Source organism: Oryctolagus cuniculus, chromosome 5 (genome assembly GCF_051225735.1).
Source record: "Oryctolagus cuniculus isolate XC-2025 breed Fujian yellow rabbit chromosome 5, ASM5122573v1, whole genome shotgun sequence".
In the NCBI taxonomy this organism is placed as follows: Eukaryota; Metazoa; Chordata; class Mammalia; order Lagomorpha; family Leporidae; genus Oryctolagus; species Oryctolagus cuniculus.
Window position 1 is genome coordinate 7,144,739 of NC_142871.1, and position 16,350 is coordinate 7,161,088.

The 16,350-nt window shown below is 51.2% G+C and overlaps 1 protein-coding gene and 1 long non-coding RNA gene across 11 annotated transcripts in view; both read left to right on the forward strand.

Moving 5' to 3' along the window:
• Positions 1-16,350, forward strand: part of PRKN (parkin RBR E3 ubiquitin protein ligase) — a 1,393,119-nt gene that overhangs the window by 1,115,479 nt on the left and 261,290 nt on the right. The gene's annotated exons all lie outside the window — the stretch shown is intronic.
• Positions 13,797-15,792, forward strand: LOC149126393 (uncharacterized). Of its 2 annotated transcripts, none has more exons than XR_016233570.1 (2): positions 13,797-14,562; positions 15,598-15,792. It is a non-coding gene; the product is annotated as an uncharacterized LOC149126393 (long non-coding RNA). The 2 variants fall into 2 exon arrangements; XR_016233569.1 differs by having other exon boundaries at positions 13,797-14,550.

Genomic DNA, 16,350 nt, shown 5'->3' on the forward strand with positions numbered 1-16,350 from the left:
AGCAGGTTAACCCTCCACCTGTATTGCTGGCATTCTGTGTGGGCACTGGTTCTAGACCCTGCTGCTCCACTTCTGATCCAGCTCCCTGCTGGTGCACCTGGGAGAGCAGCAGAGGATGGTCTAGGTCCTTGGGCCCCTGCCTGCACTTGGGAGACCCAGAGGAAGCTCCTGGCTCCTATCTGGTCCAGGCCATTGTGGCCATTTGGGGAGTTACCAAGGAATGGAGGATCTCTCTCTCTCTCTCTCTCTCTCTCTCTCTAAATATATATATATATACACACACACACACACACATATATATATATATCACTCCCCCCCTCCTCTCCCAGTAGTTCTGCCTTTCAAATAAAAAAAATGCCTCTGTTTCCCAGTCAACGTGACCAGGCCTTGGAACGAGAGACTGACATGCCACGTGGCCACAGAGGGGCTCCTGCTGTCCTCCCATGACAGATCTTTCTAGCAGGCGGTTCCCCCAGAGGACATCCTAGCGCTGTCTTGATAGAACCTAAGGGTTGCTAAGGGTCACCTTGACAGGACCTGCATGGATGCCTGAGGGTAGGAGCCCTTCTCCCGTATTCGCTATCAGCTTCCCGCCCCACCAGTCCCTGGCAGGTGACAGGCAAGCAGCTGTCGGTAGCTCCAAGAGGGGAAGAACGGGCCCCTCCGCGCGTGGTTCTGCTGAGACAGGTGTGGCTGCTGGGCCCTGGAACAGCCTCAGTGCTGCCTCTCACGGCCACCCGGGCTTCTGTGCAAGGCCCTTGAGGGCCAGCGATGGGCGACCCCCTCCTGAGACCCTGTGTCCTGGGAGGGACTTCACAGTCTCTGGAGAAAAGAACACCGTTCTGCCAACACCCAGTTCAGAAGAAAATGGGCATGGGGGGCGGGGAGAAAATCCTGGCTCCCAGAGAAGTGTTTGATGGCCCCTTTGGAGGAGGAAGAAAGCCGACAGTCCTGGAGTCCGCGGGCCAGTCTGGAAGGAGAGACGTGTTGTGTGTGTGAGACAGAAAGGCTGGACAGGGCTCTCATGTCGCCTGTGACCACCCCGTGCCCCTGCCTGCAGTGCCATTGGCAGCTCGTGTGTCTAATACCTCCCGGAAGAGTCCGCCGCACAATTAGAGCTGGCTCTTCCACAGCTGTTGTAAGCTCATGCCTCGTCTGTGCTAATGAGCACAAGTGTGTGACGCCGTGACTACCATTAAAAGTGAACTCCAAATTTAAAATAATGAATAAGACCTCCCTGCCCGGGTGAGCCGGGGAGGCCCCCCTCCCGTAACTGGCCGCGGGAGGGGCCGCGCGGTGACTGACAGTGTGGCGCAGGTGTGATTTGGTTGCTTTCAGCGCTCTCCCATCGTGGCAGCTCCCAATCCGCACGGAACGTCATAAAGGGCTGCTGGGAGAAATCGGGTTCTGAAGAGAGCTGTAGCTACTTACCCCTTTGTGTTCGTTTTCCTTCCCCGATACGTCTGGAGCCCTAAATGGGGACAGCTGGACGTCAGAGAACGCTTTGATTTCTGTAGCAGTTCTCAGACAGTGGCCTTTATGCCGTTTATAACTCTTGCAAATTTCCAATGGGTGAAGAGCCCTGAAGAATTACCCCTTGTGTGTGCGCGCGTGTGTGTGTGTCACACACATCCCTAACAACTGGCGTAGAGCAAAGAAAAGAAACACAAGTAGGAGAAAAGACTCCTCTAACTGCAGGTGCAGCAAATTCCTCGCAGCTAACATCATCTTCATGTCCATCTGAATGCTTGTTTTAAATAGTAAAATGCCTTCCTGCTGGGAGAAATTATTTCCTACACTTGACCTTCTTTTATGTGAAATTTCTGAACGTCCACAACGGGTGCCACAGCTCTGCCGTGTCTGGCGCTTGGCATTGGCAAGAAGCACCCAGTAAAGCCATCCTTGTCTCATCTGATCTCACCACTCCTGGACGAGTTACGGGGATCCCAGGGCAGCATGGATGTTAAATGCTCGATAAAGGATTTGCTCCCTTGCAACACCAGAAAACGTTGTTGTTGTTGTTAGAAAACATTCCACTCATGGGAGGCCAGAACTTTGACGCCTTGAATAGGCACGAGCCTGCAGCTGGTTGGCTTTCCTGTTGGCTGCACCTGCCCCGCCCACGCAGGCTCACACCCTGTGACTCCATACTCGGCTCTTTCCTTCCCTCTCCTCCTCCTCCTCCTCTTCTGTGGCTGTGGCTGGACACAGAGTTCCAGGGGAGTCCCAAAGCCGGCTGCCTAGCAAACAGGGCCCCGCCTCTGAGTAGTGCTGCTTGAAGACACCCGGGGAGATGCAGGTGGGGACGGCTTCTGGCTGGCCCCTGTTTCATCAGGGAGCGACATCTGGGGAGAGAGCAGTCTTGTGTTCAGACATCGGACCTTGCTGCAGCTCTTGGTTCCCTTTCACGCCGGTGACTGCTGCCGGTTGTCTGGCTTCCATGGTAGGTCCTTTGCTAACAGGGAGCCCCGTGTCTTGATCCATCACTGCTTCCCTTCCCTAGTGCCCTAGGACAGGGCTGTTGCCACGGGGCGGGGAGGGTGGATGCCCCCGCTGATGCTGCTGCAGTTGAGGATGGAAATGTTGGATGCCCTGAGAGACAGCACCCAGCAAGCTCCGTAATTTAGAAACATTGCACAAGTTAGAGCCAAAGTCTATGTGTGTGTGGCTCTTACTCTGGTAGGCTGCTACTTTTGAAGCTGTCTATAACAACATCTTTTTTTTTTTTTTTTTTTTTTGACAAGCAGAGTGGACAGGAGAGAGAGAGACAGGGAGAAAGGTCTTCCTTTGCCGTTGGTTCACCCCCCAGTGGCCGCTGCGGCCGGCGCACCAAGCTAATCTGAAGCCAGGAGCCAGGCACTTCTTCCTGGTCTGCCATGCGGGTGCAGGGCCCAAGCACTTGGGCCATCCTCCACTGCACTCCCTGGCCACAGCAGAGAGCTGGCCTGGAAGAGGAGCAACCGGGACAGAATCTGGCACCCCAACCAGGACTAGAACCTGGTGTGCTGGCGCCGCAGGTGGAGGATTAGCCTATTGAGCCGTGGCGCTGGCCTATAACAACATCTTAAAACAATAGAATTATTGGAAGCACAGGAGTATGTAAGACACTGTCTGCTTTTGTGAACTCCTTGGAATTAGCTAAATTTTGTTCATTTACTTGATTATGTTAGCGGAGATGAGTAGTGGGGTTCTTGGCTTTGTACAAGAAAGAATTCAGGCGTGAGGTTGAGAGCAAAGTATCAAGATATATTGGGGACAGGGCATCCATCAGAATGGAAGGGACAGAGAGAGGGCCCAGTCACTCAGACTGGAGAAATGGAGAGAATGCACCTGGCAGGCCAGGCCGGCGGCTCAGCGAGACCTGGTGCTAAGCCCACAGTCTTTGTTCAGCCTCTGGGGCTTTAAAGGGAACCAGTCTAATTCTTCCTGCTTTTTCTCTTTACCCCCTCCCCCTTCTCCTCCAGGACAAAGGGTTTGCTGAGTGTCAGGAAAATTCCTCCCTAGGGATTTACTACCCAATGCTAACAGGCTGAGTAGCCCACCTGGCACTGGGCAGAAGCGCCTGGATGAAGGATGTGATGGTTTTAAAGCTCAAAGTGATGCTGAGGAGGGAGAATCCTCCTGGGGAGCTTCCCTTGGGCAGAAGGACGGAGAACACCTGGGAAGCTTGCAGGGGCCGTGCAGACTTTGCCGTGTGAATGCTGGGTGGGCTGCTCCCACGGGGAGCTTCTACAGCGGCCCCTCCCACACACAGGCTAATCTCTAACTTCCGACCTAACAATTTGAGGTCTGAAAGTTTATCATTACACTGCTGACAATACTAGTTGTAACATCTGTAGTAGTTTCTACCAAAGCATCTCATTTCATCCTCACTCCAAGGGAGCTGAGTCTCGGAGTGGTGGCTTGGCTCGTGGCAGTGGTGGCTGGCAGACAGGGCTGGGCAGTGAGGCCTTCAGTGTCTCTGCTTTCCCTGTGGTGCTGCGCACCCAAGCACATGGAGAAGTACCTGCCTTCTCAGAGTAGAAGTCAATCAACCCAGAAATTGCACAGGCTTTTGAGATCAGGATACCGTGGGTGATCAGACACAGTGGGGCATTAGGTGGGCTCACAGACACGGTTCTGAGTACACCACTGCTCTGAGAATTTTGTGAGCTCAAAACCTGAAAGCATCCCACATCCCCTCCAGCAAGACGGCACTCTATTGTCAGAGAGTGGCAGCAAAGTGCCTTTGAAAGGGTTTGGCAACAATGCCCTTGCCATCGTTAGCAAAGCTCAGAAATGTGGGTCACTAGGTAGCGCGAGTGCCCCCAGGTTGGAAGTCTGTGCGACAATGAACTGCATTCTTCAGTGGACAGAATCATCCTTCAGTGGACAGCATCTTCCTGAAGATGGAAGAGGCATTTTCCAGGAGAGGCGAGGCAGGGAGGGCAGGGGTCACGGGGCATGGAGGATGGGGAGGGATAGATGCAGGGTATGTGGGTCCCCATCAAAGCAAACCAGAAGTGCAGGGCAGAGGGCAGCCAATAATGGATCCTGTGTGGCCAGCTGGATAATTGGGACGTGCTGGGTCAGGAAGTGGAGGTTTTAAGCAGAGAGGTTAAACGTGGATCTATTTTAGAAAATGACTGGGGCGAGGGTGAGGAGAGGGCATGGGAGGGAGGGGCCCGGAGCCAGGCTGTGAGGCGGCCTTGACTGCACATGACTTGCCAGGCTGTGAGGCGGCCTTGACTGCACATGACTTGCTTTCGGTGCCTCCTCCTGGGTCCCAGCTGGGCTGTGAGACCTCTCCCGGATGCACATCTTCCTCACCACTACTGGAGCTACTTTCCTAAACCTCCAGGCTGACCGGGTCCGATCACGGATCAAACACCTTTGAAGACTCTCGATTGCTCCCCAGATAGCCTGAGCTCCCTGAACTTGCATAACTGGCCTCCCTCACCTCCTAAGTCAGCCCTGGGGTCAGCCCAGGTCCCAAGAAGACCCCAAGTCAGGACGCTCGCTCTCCTTTGCCTGGTGTTCCCAGCTCCTGTTGGCATGGGCATAGGTATCTTAATTTTTACTCCAAATTCTTGCCCTCACCAGAAATAAGAAGTCAAAGCAGAGGCAAAAATGCAGTGCATAAGTGACAGCAGGATTTATTTAAAAGAGAGAAAACGAAGATGCATTCACACGTGAGCGTGGGCCACCCCACGCAGTGAGATGCTGATTATGATGGGGTATGGAGCTACCCGTGAGGAGAGAGCTTGGGAGGAAGCCAGAGAAGGATCCAGTTCGGAAGCCAAACAGCAAAAAGGGCCCCTCCCACACGATCAGTCTCCTGAGAAGTGATGAGCTTCACGCATCCTGCAGGGGAGGTAAGCGGGCGGGTTGATGCATCTAAGGAGACCTGGCCCACTACACCGTTTTAAAAATAACACACACGTGTGTGTGAACCATGGGCTGGCATTTTGTGCACGACTGTACGGAAACCTTAGTTCCTGTGTCAGCTGCCGTCCTTCCTGGTAAGAAGTGGCTCCGGCTGGCTGGGTCTGCCCCTCTGAGCTGCCCCTCTGGGTATTCTTGAGGAATCACCTACTTGGAGAAGGCTGCAGAACTTTTCCCAGAGAATGAGTCCCAAGAAATGCAGCTTGGAATAACGTATTTGAAGCAAGGGCAGGCCAACGTGTGTTTTTGCATTTATTTCAAATGCATTGCCATTTTCTGATTTTCATTATTCACAGAAGACAGGTTCTCTGTAGGAACCCAACTCATCGTATTTGCACAGCTTCCTTCCCAGGCACTTTTCAGATGAAAAGTTACGGCACCATTCCTTTAGGGAAGGCTTTTAAATAAACGATAGACCAAACTGTTTTAATCAAAATGACATTAGAAAGTCAAATGTGTTTGTCCACCTGCAGTCTGTACATTTCCCATGGGATGAAAATACATTTTGTGGGGAGCAACTGGGAGCAACTCGGACTAGACTAAGTTACTGGAATTAAGACTTATTCTATGCATCTGCTTTCCCACAATATGGCGCTGAGAAGGGAGAAGCAGCTTCTACACAGCTGCCTCCAGTTCAACCAATAAACTGTGGGACCTGCTCCTGATTGGAGGAGAGCAGCGTACTCGGCGTGTGGGCAGCAGAGTTGGGATTGGCGGAAGAGGACTATAAAGGAGGAGAGAGACAACGTGCACCAGGAACATCTAAGGGGAACATCTATCTGAAGGAACACCTGCGCAGCCCCCGAGAGAGCCGGCCGGCGGTGTGCCGCTCCCCCGCGGAAGTGGGGAAAGTGGCCAGGGGGAACTGCCCTTCCACGGAGGTGGAAGGGATAGTAGCCAACCCGGGAAGAACCAGCAGCAAACCCGGGGAGGGCCGAGCAGACAAAAGAACAGCGCAGGGTCCTGTGTCGTTCCTCCACGAAGACGGGGAGCGACACATTTCCCAAGGGTTCAAAAGTCACAGGCACGCAATTCCTGTGGGAGCAGGAGTGAACGGTCTGTCCCCCACACTCACGTGGCGTGATTGATCGGAAGAGCGGTAGATTTATTACGATTTCTCTTATACATTGTCTGTTGCTGTTGTCTTCCTCTGAAGCATCAAACACTGCCAGAGGCAGGGACCCAGGCTTAATGGACCAGAGCACGTGCCGAGAGAGCATATTCATTTGGCATTGAGAAAGTATTTTAACATGAGCACATTATGTCACGGTATTTTGAAAACAAACATCTTGGCCCAAGTCCAACAGGGGTTGTTGCTTTGGTGACTCAAAAGATCGTCTGAACTCTCTACTGTTTCCAGGGAGGTTTTGAGACTCGTTTCAGACGCTGTGTTTAGCCTTTCTGTTCGCATGGGCAGTCGCTGCTGGAACCGCTGATGGGGCTTTGTGCTTGTTGGTGTCCACAAGCTAACGTGCTGTAACTGACGTAGCACTGTCTCTTTTCATCCAGTCATCAGCATCATAGTGTAGCAATTGCATGAAGACTAAGGCGGGCTGTACACCAATAACTTTGTGTTCACTGGAGATCTGTTTGTATCTGATACTCACATGCTTTCCTAAATACTCACAACTCTGTGCGCATCTTCCTTACGGGGGAAGAAGGAAAACCATGAAGCCAACTGGGCGCTGGACAGGGAAAGTCGTGTTTGCTGCTGGTTGTGGGGTATCTCAGACGTCCATGGCTAAGGGCCTGGGCCGGGGCCCCTAGCAGGCTCACTGGTCCGCTAGCTGCCAGGTCCTTAGGTGTGATCCCGTGCGCGGTGCTGTTGTCAGGTTTGTTCACTCAAGGGAATGGGAAGCCTTCTGAGATGCAGTGCCTTAACCAGAACACCTGGTGACACTGGAAACCACTCTGGAAGGGACAGGAAACACATCTGGCTTCCCACAAGCCTTTGCCTGCTCAATTCTGTCTCGCTCCTTGCCTCATCCCCCTTCCCCCGCATCGGTCAGCTTGCCCAGAAGCCGAACACTGGCGTCTGCACAGACTTAGACCTGGGTGGGGTGAGCTCTAATCGGAAGACACACAAGGGGTGGAGCAGATGTTCAGGCCCCAGGTGGATGGAGAGATGGGGACAGGGAAGGCAGAGGACCCTGTTAGCACTTGTGAGCATGACGACAGAGGCTTGAGAGAGTGAGGAAGAAGAGGAGAGAGGGGGCCTTCATCAGAGTAAATAAGGAGACCAGTGCTTGAGGTGTGGAGAGAGCGAGCCTGGGCTCAGCTCCCCAGGACCCCGTTCCAGCCCCAAGGGCTGTGCCTGGGAGAGGTGAGGAAGGCAGCTCAGGGGCCTGGGGAGGGCTGTCCTGGAATGGAGTGGGGCAGGTGCTGGCTGCCGAACAGGCTGAGTCTCCCCTCAAGCCAGCAGAGCACAGGTGCACAGCCCACGGAGGGTGGCAGTGACTTAAGAGGAAGGTGTGATACAAACAGGATATTACAAGGCCGAGTTTTCTCTATACCAGGTGTCACGTAGACTTTGCCACCTGGGACCTGCTAGGGAAGAGTGGACAAAGCATCTTTGACCATTTTTCCTGTTTATCCCCGGTGGATGCCCCTTCTCAGGGATGGGTGGTCAGCAAGGCTAACTAGGTCACTAGGTTTAAAGCTCATTGCTGTGGGCCAGCATTGTGGCACAGCAGGTTAAGCCTCCACTTGCCTGCATCCCATATCAGCTGAAACACTCCTGATCTAGCGTTCTGCTAATCTGCCTGGGAGAGCAGATGAAGGAGGCCCAAGTTCTTGGGCCCCTGCCACCCGTGAGGGAGCCCCCAGATAGAGCTCTTGGCTCCCAACTTCAGCCTGGCCCAGCCTTGGCTGTTGCAACAATTTGGGAAGTAAACCAGCAGATGGAGGATCTCTCTCTCTCTCTCTTTCTCTCTCTCTCTCTCTATATATATATATACATGAATAAATAAATCTTTATGAAACTGAGTGATAACATGTCAGAGAGCAGGAAGTGCCCCGAGTCCCTCGAGCCTTTGGCCCAGGACATCACATGGGCTTCCCGGGGCATCTCCCGCAGGTGTGAGGCATTAAGGTGGTGAGGGAGCACCTTACAGAGTCGGCTCAAAGTCATGGGATTGTCCAGCCTTCCTCCACCCACTGCCTTCCGAGGCGGCCATGCCCCGCTGCAAATCCTCGCTGTGAGGAAGGAGGAGATGTGTTGAGAAAGGGCAAAATTGGGCCATTTTTGCCATAAATCCAAGATATCTTGTCCCTGGCTCAGTGCTTGCTGAGAAGAGCCTGAAGATTTTTAAGGGACATTCAGGGTTGGCTGTGTTTTATCAAAATGCTCTAATTGCACTTTTAAGTTTAAGCAGAGATGAACTACAAGGAAAGCTCATGTTCCGTGGCTTTCAGTTGCTCAAATGTGCATGCAGCGGATGGACAAGTTACTGCTCTGTGCTGACTTGCGTTAGAGTCTGCGTGTCCAGCGTCCCACAGGAGCCCCTGTGTTGAAGGTGTGGCCCCCTGGATGGTGTCATTGAGGGGTGACACAAACTCTAGGAGATGGGGCCTAGTGGGAGGCCCATGGGTCACCAGGACATGCCCTTGGGGGTGAGGGTCCATGGAAGGGTTGTTATAAAAGCTTAACTAGGGCCCAGCCCCTACCCCACTCCCTGGCTAGAAACATGATCTCTCCCTCCACACGCACTCTACCAATGCCATCCGTCGCCCTCACGACGGGGCAGCCTGGTCTTGGAGTTGAGCCTCCAAAACCATGAGCTAAATAAATCTCCTCTTTATAAGGTGAGATGCCTCAAGTATTTTGTTATAGAAACGAAAAGCTGGCTACTGCACTCATTGTCCTGGGCAGTGATGAATGTGAGTGTTGGAAGGATGGGCGTCAGTTGGAGAGGCAGCCCTGTGCAGGAAATGCCGGGCAGAGTGGAGGTGCATAGTCTCCTGATTCTCCCCTCTGTACAGTCAGGAACAGGAAAGCAGTTGTGGCTTCCCTGAGTTTACCCCGAGTTATGCCATGTGACACCCACCAAAGGCATAATTCCTAGCAAACAAATCAGCTCGGTGAAAGGAGCTAGGAGTGCTCCTGTAAGAAGTTGTCACAGTTCCTCGTAGTGTCTTGTTTTCCTGTGCACGGTGATGAGGAAGGCTCGTAGGGACAGTGGGCAGGGCAAGGTGGGAGCTCAGGATTGAAAGGCAAGAGGACCAATAGGAATAGAGTGTGAGTGATGCCAGTGATGCTGCCGTAGGGGGCTGGGTTCCAGGAGTCCCACAGATCCCCAAACCCAGACGTCAGGTCCCTCATACAAAATGGCACGGTATTTGCATCAGGGTTCACACGTCCTTCCACACACCTTAAATCTCTACGTTACCTATAATACCTGATACAATGTAAACGCCATGCAGATCATCGTTGGGAGTATGTGGTATTATTTAGGGAGTAAGAACATGAAGGGAAAAAAATAGTCCCTATGTATGCAGTACATATACAATTTTTTCCACCAAAAATTTTTTTGAAGATTTATTTATTTATTTGAAAGAGTTTCTGTGGAGGGAGGGGGAGAAGGAGAGATCTTCCATCCATTGGTTCACTCCCCAAGTGGCCACAATGGCCAGAGCTGAGCTGGTCCACCTGCCTCCCCAGGCCATTAGCAAGGAGCTGGATCAGAAGTGGAACAGCCAGGACTCGAACCGGAACCCATAGGGGATGCCAGCACTGCAGGCAGCGACTTTACCCTCTATGCCAGAGCACCATCCCACCACCCCCACCTCTCACCACCCCACTGAAAATTTTTAATCTGCAGTTTATTGAATCCACAGAAGCAGAGCTCGTGGCTATGAAGGGCTGACTGGTATATAGTTTAAACTTTCTATTAGCCACACTGAAGATGAAATTAATTTTAACAAAATGTTATACAACCCAATATATCCAAAATATTATTATTTCAATATAAAAATTGTTGAGCTATTTTAGATTTTGTTTTGCACAGTAAGTGGTCAAAATCCAGTGCCTTATCTTTTATTTCCAAGACCTGTGCAGTCATCCCAGCCCCGTGGACTGCACGTGCGTCTCTGTAGATGCTGGGATCCAGAAACCCAGATACAAAGCAAGGGCTACATCTGCCACCTGCCAAGGGTGGCTTTAGGTGAAGCTCTGAATAACATTCACAGGACTGCCCTGACGTTCACATAGGATTGTTGATACCCAGAGTTTAGCCAACCGGTCTGTGGCGAGCACTCTATAAACACTGGCTCTCACTGCATAAATACATGTTGCTGTTATAGATTTTATCACATGAGAAGTTTATGGTCTAACATTTGTACCTCTATTGAAAAAATGGGGGAAATCCTCTGAGTTAGCTACCATTCACTTGACCGCAGAACACTAAAAAAGAGGAAATGAGCTTTAAAAAAAAAATCAGCTTAGCAAACTGGAAATAGCCTGTGGCTTCCTTAAGCCTTTCTGAGCATCCAGAATTTGTCTTTTTTTTTTTTTTTTTAATGTCGACAGTTTCTGTAAAAGTCCCAAATCAGTGATCAGATGTCCCCGAAACACCAGGAATCTGCACCCACGTTAGCGGATCTGCAGTCCTCTTGTATTAACAAACCGCCCTTTCAGAACGGGGGTCTGGAGCCACATCTGCCGGGCTGCCTCCCTCTGCCAGCCGAGACCCTGTGCTGCCCTCTGCTGGGCACTGCCGCCGGCTCCAGCTGACTCGGTGGCTGCTGAGTAAGCTTAACCCGCTCCATCCAGGGCTGGAGACTCTGGGAAGGTCCCGTGGCTCTGCCATGCTGTCCACTGGGCTCCCTGAACCACAGCAGAGAACAAGGAAGGACACTGGCAGCTGCAATCCTTCCTCCCATTAAAAACAATTAATATATTTAATTACACTTGGTGAAAGTCAGACTTGAGCACAATTTTAATCTCCTAAATGGCCTTTCAGTTAAAATTAGAAGTATGCATTTGCATAATCAAAGTACCGTTGTGAGAGAAAGCAGCGAGGGTGTGAGGGACTGGCCCTGGGGGCGCTGTCTTGGGGAAGCCCTCCCGGCAGCCCCAGGAACGCCGTGTTTCTGTGTGGCAGTGCAATAGAATTTAAATGCACTGCACAGCTGATATATAGTTTGTAGGTAGGTTTAAGCATAAAGCTGGCCTTTGGCGATTTTTTGTTGTTGTTGTTGTATTTTTGAGAGCAAGGGAAAGAGAAAAAAGGAAAAGCTACCCCTCTCACAAAACGGACAAAGCAAAACCAAAATTAAAAAGGGAGGGGGGCTTACTTTTTTATTCTGAAAGAGGGTCTGTTGCCTGCATGGATCTCTGTGGTTCTCCAGGCAAAGTGCACAGTGACTGTCTTGCACATTGCTCCCTGAAGTTGTCCACCCCTTTGGGGGACGAGGTCAGGAGAGAGAAAGGATTCTCAAACAAAATGACACCTGTTTTCAAAGTGGTGGTCGAGAAATGAGAGCTGTGCTCCAGGAATTAACCAACACTGGATCTAAAATAAATAAGCTTCACACCAAATACTTCTCTACCAGGAAAACAGGTGCCTGGCCATTAGCGCCAACGTGTGCAGTGAGATCAGAGGAACACGAACGGGGCGGATGGTGGGGAACACAGCTGGGTTCTCACAGCAGCCACAGATTGAACGAGAAGACCCAGGTCTCACCTTGGCCCTGGCAGTTCCCTGCCCAGGATCTTAAGGCACTTGTGCCATCTGGTGCCATCCCATACGTAAAACAAGTCCACGCCGCCAAGCTGCCGTATGACCTGCTCATTTGTTCAAGCCCCTCTCTGACGTTGCTTTTGATGAACCATAGTTAAAATAATATAAGGAGCTGAACACCACCGTCCCACCACACCCAGTGCCTCCTCGGACACACTGCGGTCCCTACCCGTTCCTATCCCCATAAGCAGAAACACTGGCATTAAAATAATCTGTTTTAAAATCTTAATGAACAAACATAAAAGGCATGGGAAAATATAGATGGATAGTAACGGCAGAAGTGAATGGTAGCCTCATCAGCATTTTCCCCATTTGCAGCACTGCTAAAAATTTTTTGAGTACCCAAAGAACACACAGTACAGGGGTGTGCATACCACCAGGACAGTTTTTTTCATGCACTGATTTTCACTTCAAGACTCCAAGTATTACAGTTGAAAAGGGCTGGGATCAGGGCAGCCCCTCCCCTTGAGAGCAGAGCCGGGCAGCAGTTCGGCGTAGCGTAGCTTTTCCAGACCCTGGGCTGCAAAAGCTGCCAAATCAAAGACGCACACAGAGCGGTGCATCGCGGGCAGCTGAAGCTGAGTGGAGCAGGAGAGGAGTCAGCCTGGATAAGAAGCCGTGAGCGAGACGGCAGCTGGGCACCAAGCAAGGGCCAGCGGCTAGGAGCAGGGAGAAAGACAAAGACAAGAAAGCCAGATGTAGTTGTCGCAGGTCAGGGCCATCGGAGGCTGGGCACAGCACAGAGCCCCCAGGGAGGAGGGCCGCCACGTGACTAGGGTGGGGGTGAGCGGATCCTGGCACAGGCCCACAGCAGCATCCTACCGCCTTTGTCTCCAGGCAGCCATCACTCTCTGCTCCTCGCAGGAGGAGAGGGAAGTGGCACCACCACCCCCGCCCAGAGCGTCCGTCGCTAACTTTCCGCCAGCTTCTCATTTGTCCTTAATGGTGTGATTTGGGGTGATTTTAGTCGAGCAGGGGGCAGTTAGGATATGGGCAAAAAGGCTCGTGGAATGGGAAATAACAAAAAATAATGCAAACTACATCCAGCTATTCAGAGCCCTGCCTCCACACGCAGGCACTTCCCCATCTCCATTCTTCAGACCTGGTCTCCTTTAGCCTCTCATGGAATCCAGCTGCACACAGTCTCTCTCTCTCTCTCTCTCTCTCTCTCTCTCTCTCTCTCTCTCTCTCCCTCCCGCCCCCTCCCTCCAGCCCTCCATCCCCTTCCCCCACCATCCTCTCCTTCCCTAAAAACTAAAAGCCTGAGACTTTTGTTTCTGCCAAGGGGGTGAGGAGGAGAAAAGACAGTTAGGGCAGCTGGGCTGCCCACCCGCAACCTGACATTGGAGATAAAGGGTGGGGGAAGAAAGTGGTATTAAGTGAGGATTTTGTCTGAAATTCCAAAAATGGCATTAGATTTTTTTGTCTGGCTGTTAGAAATTTCCTTTTACTGACTCTGCATAGATTTATTTTTATAAAACTAGACATCCCCAGTGTGTCTTAACACTCATGCCATTATTTTGCAATTTTGTTTATGTGGTGTGTATTTTTGTACACATGTGTGAAATAATGCCAACTATTCAAATGTCTCTGTGAAAAGACTCAGACATCTAAAATACCAGGAAGATTAGAAATACAGTCTAAACACAGTCCAGATTTGAGCCTGGTGCTGCACCCTTAAGTAGAATCACCATATTCGTTTCGGTTCAGTTATATAGTAAGAAAAAGATACACAGGTGCACATGGCTGTGGGTACCAGAGTTCCCATTGCAAACACAGCATCTGAAAGCCTGTTTTAGCTTTGTTGCACCTCCTCATTTCTCTCAGATTTCTTTTCTTGGACCTCAGTGAGTTGATCTTATATTTTTTTTAAACTTTTGGAGTAACATTTCTATCAGGAAAAATATGAAGTGTGGTAGGCAGAATTGTAAAAGGGTTTCACCAAGGTCCTGTCGCCTGGTTATTCAATCAAACACTAATGCAGCCCCAGCTGGAAAGGGTACAGACCTTCAATGGGGAGTGCATGCGGGGTCACCCAGGTGCACCCAATCTAATCACTGGAGACTTTAAAGGCAGGTGCACCTGGACCTCGAGGAAGGGGGTGTGTGTGTGTGTGTAAGCAGGAGCAGCACTGGAGATGCCCTTGCTGGCTTTGGGGCGGGCAGGGGCTTCTAGAAGCTGAGAGTGACCAGCCAGCGGCCAGCGAGGAACTAGGAACCTCAGTGCTTGCAAGCAGCTGGGGCTGAACTCTGCCCATAATGTACCTGAGCTTGGAGGGGCTTTCCCCAGAGCCTCCTCACCTGTGGACCTCGCTGTGGGACCTGGGACTCGTAAGCAGAGAAGCAGCCGAGCCACGCCGTGCTAGGACTCCAGACCCGCCGGCACGGTGAGATAAGGCGTGGGTATCTCTCTAAGTCAGCTTGTGTGGTGCTTTGCTTCAGCGGTAATAGAAAACTAATAGCGCAAGACAGGAAGAAGCCTCAGTCTCACGAGTGTTGGAGGAAGAATCTCACTGGCCTTGTGCATGCGTGCACAGGCTCCTGTGTTCTTCCCCCTGTGATGGTGTGCACCACCTTTCTGCACAGTCTGTCTTCTCAGCCTTAGTTAACATGTGTCAGCGTTCTCGCTTACTCATCGGGCTTCCCTCAGTGGTAAAGGCAGCTGTATCTGGGCGAGTTAAGCCATAAAAACATGACTTTAAGCTCCGCTTTTAGTGTCAGTGGTTTTTAAATGGAAACTCAATCTTAGCACCTCCTCAGAGTGTGCCAGTGGCTTTGGAACGAGAGCAAGAGCCCAACAGTCGGCAAGACCCTGTGCGTGATGGCGCTGGTCCTCTCCCGGTCTCTGATACCCGTGACCTCCTCCCAGCTGTGTGGGCTTCCATTCCAGCATGGACACCTGTGTCTGCCTTGAGCTCCTGGGCCTGGCTTGGCCGACGCCTGCGTGCTCATTCCTGGCCCCAGCCTTGCTCACGGAGACTCCTCCACACCTCCCCCGCTGATCCAGTCCCCTGCTCTGTGCCTCTGTTTTCTCTCCTGCTCTCGGTTACTCCCTCAGCACCTCACATGGCAGTTCTTACATAGGATATACACACAAGGACTTCCAAAATTCGTGGAGAATAGAATTGAAAGATAAGTTTACTTGCTGTGAAAGATTGTTGAATCGTTTATGGAGCAGGGGTCTTCAAAAAAAAATCCACGGAAAATGGGTATCATGACAAAACTACGCATGTATTTTAAAAAATTCGCTGCCAAAATAAGTATCTTTTGATTCCATTTCTTCATGAAGCTTTTGAGGTTCCCATATATATAATTCCTAACTATTCACATATTTCAGACACACGTGCAATTAAGTATATCTTTCTTGAATAGTTTAACAAATGAGTCAACCAAGTGGATGTATCCACCTGACCTGTTACCTATCTTGCCTGCAGTTTTTGAAGGTGTGTATTTGGGTGGCGCTCGCCTTTGCAAGGATCTCTACAAAGAGGAAACCAAATGGGAAGTGGAGGAGCAGCTGTGAACGCCTGGGCCCCCAGCCCAGCCAGCTCCTGAGTGACCTGCAGGGTGCAGTCGCTCACCCACTGCTCCCTCTGATGGATGGAGACTGCCCCCACCCCCCACTGGGATGATTTCAGGACTAAGTTCTGAGGCAGCCTTAGCTTGGCACATGATAAAATTCACTGGTGTCTGTTAATATGCATCATGACAGTGGAGGAAATTCTGCTTTGTGGGTCATTGCCTTATTTTACATAATTTTTCTTATGCTTATTTTGTGAATCACGTGACCTTAACATATAGAATTACACATATTCTATATTATGTAATGAACTTTCCTCATGTGTGTACGGGGGACAGTCTCTTATTTGTCATGATTCAAAGCAAGCTGGCTCCCGTTAAAGCTGTTTGGGTAGCGCCCTCCTTTCATGACTGGTCCTTGATGAAAACTACAGGCTCCAATGGTAGGTGCAGGCCCCTCCCCCAGAGCGCCGCACCCCAGCACCCGCTCATCACTGGGTCTCACGGGATCTTTGCCTACGGTGCTTTCTCAAGTGCTTTGGTTTTGGTGGAAGAGGGGAGGGCACACAGTTTTAAAGGAAACGTCCACGTGTCTAAAATCTCAGGCCCAACTTGATGTTGCTGTCCCAGGCTCCCAAAGCCTTCCTCCTCTGTGCTTTTCTGTTCAT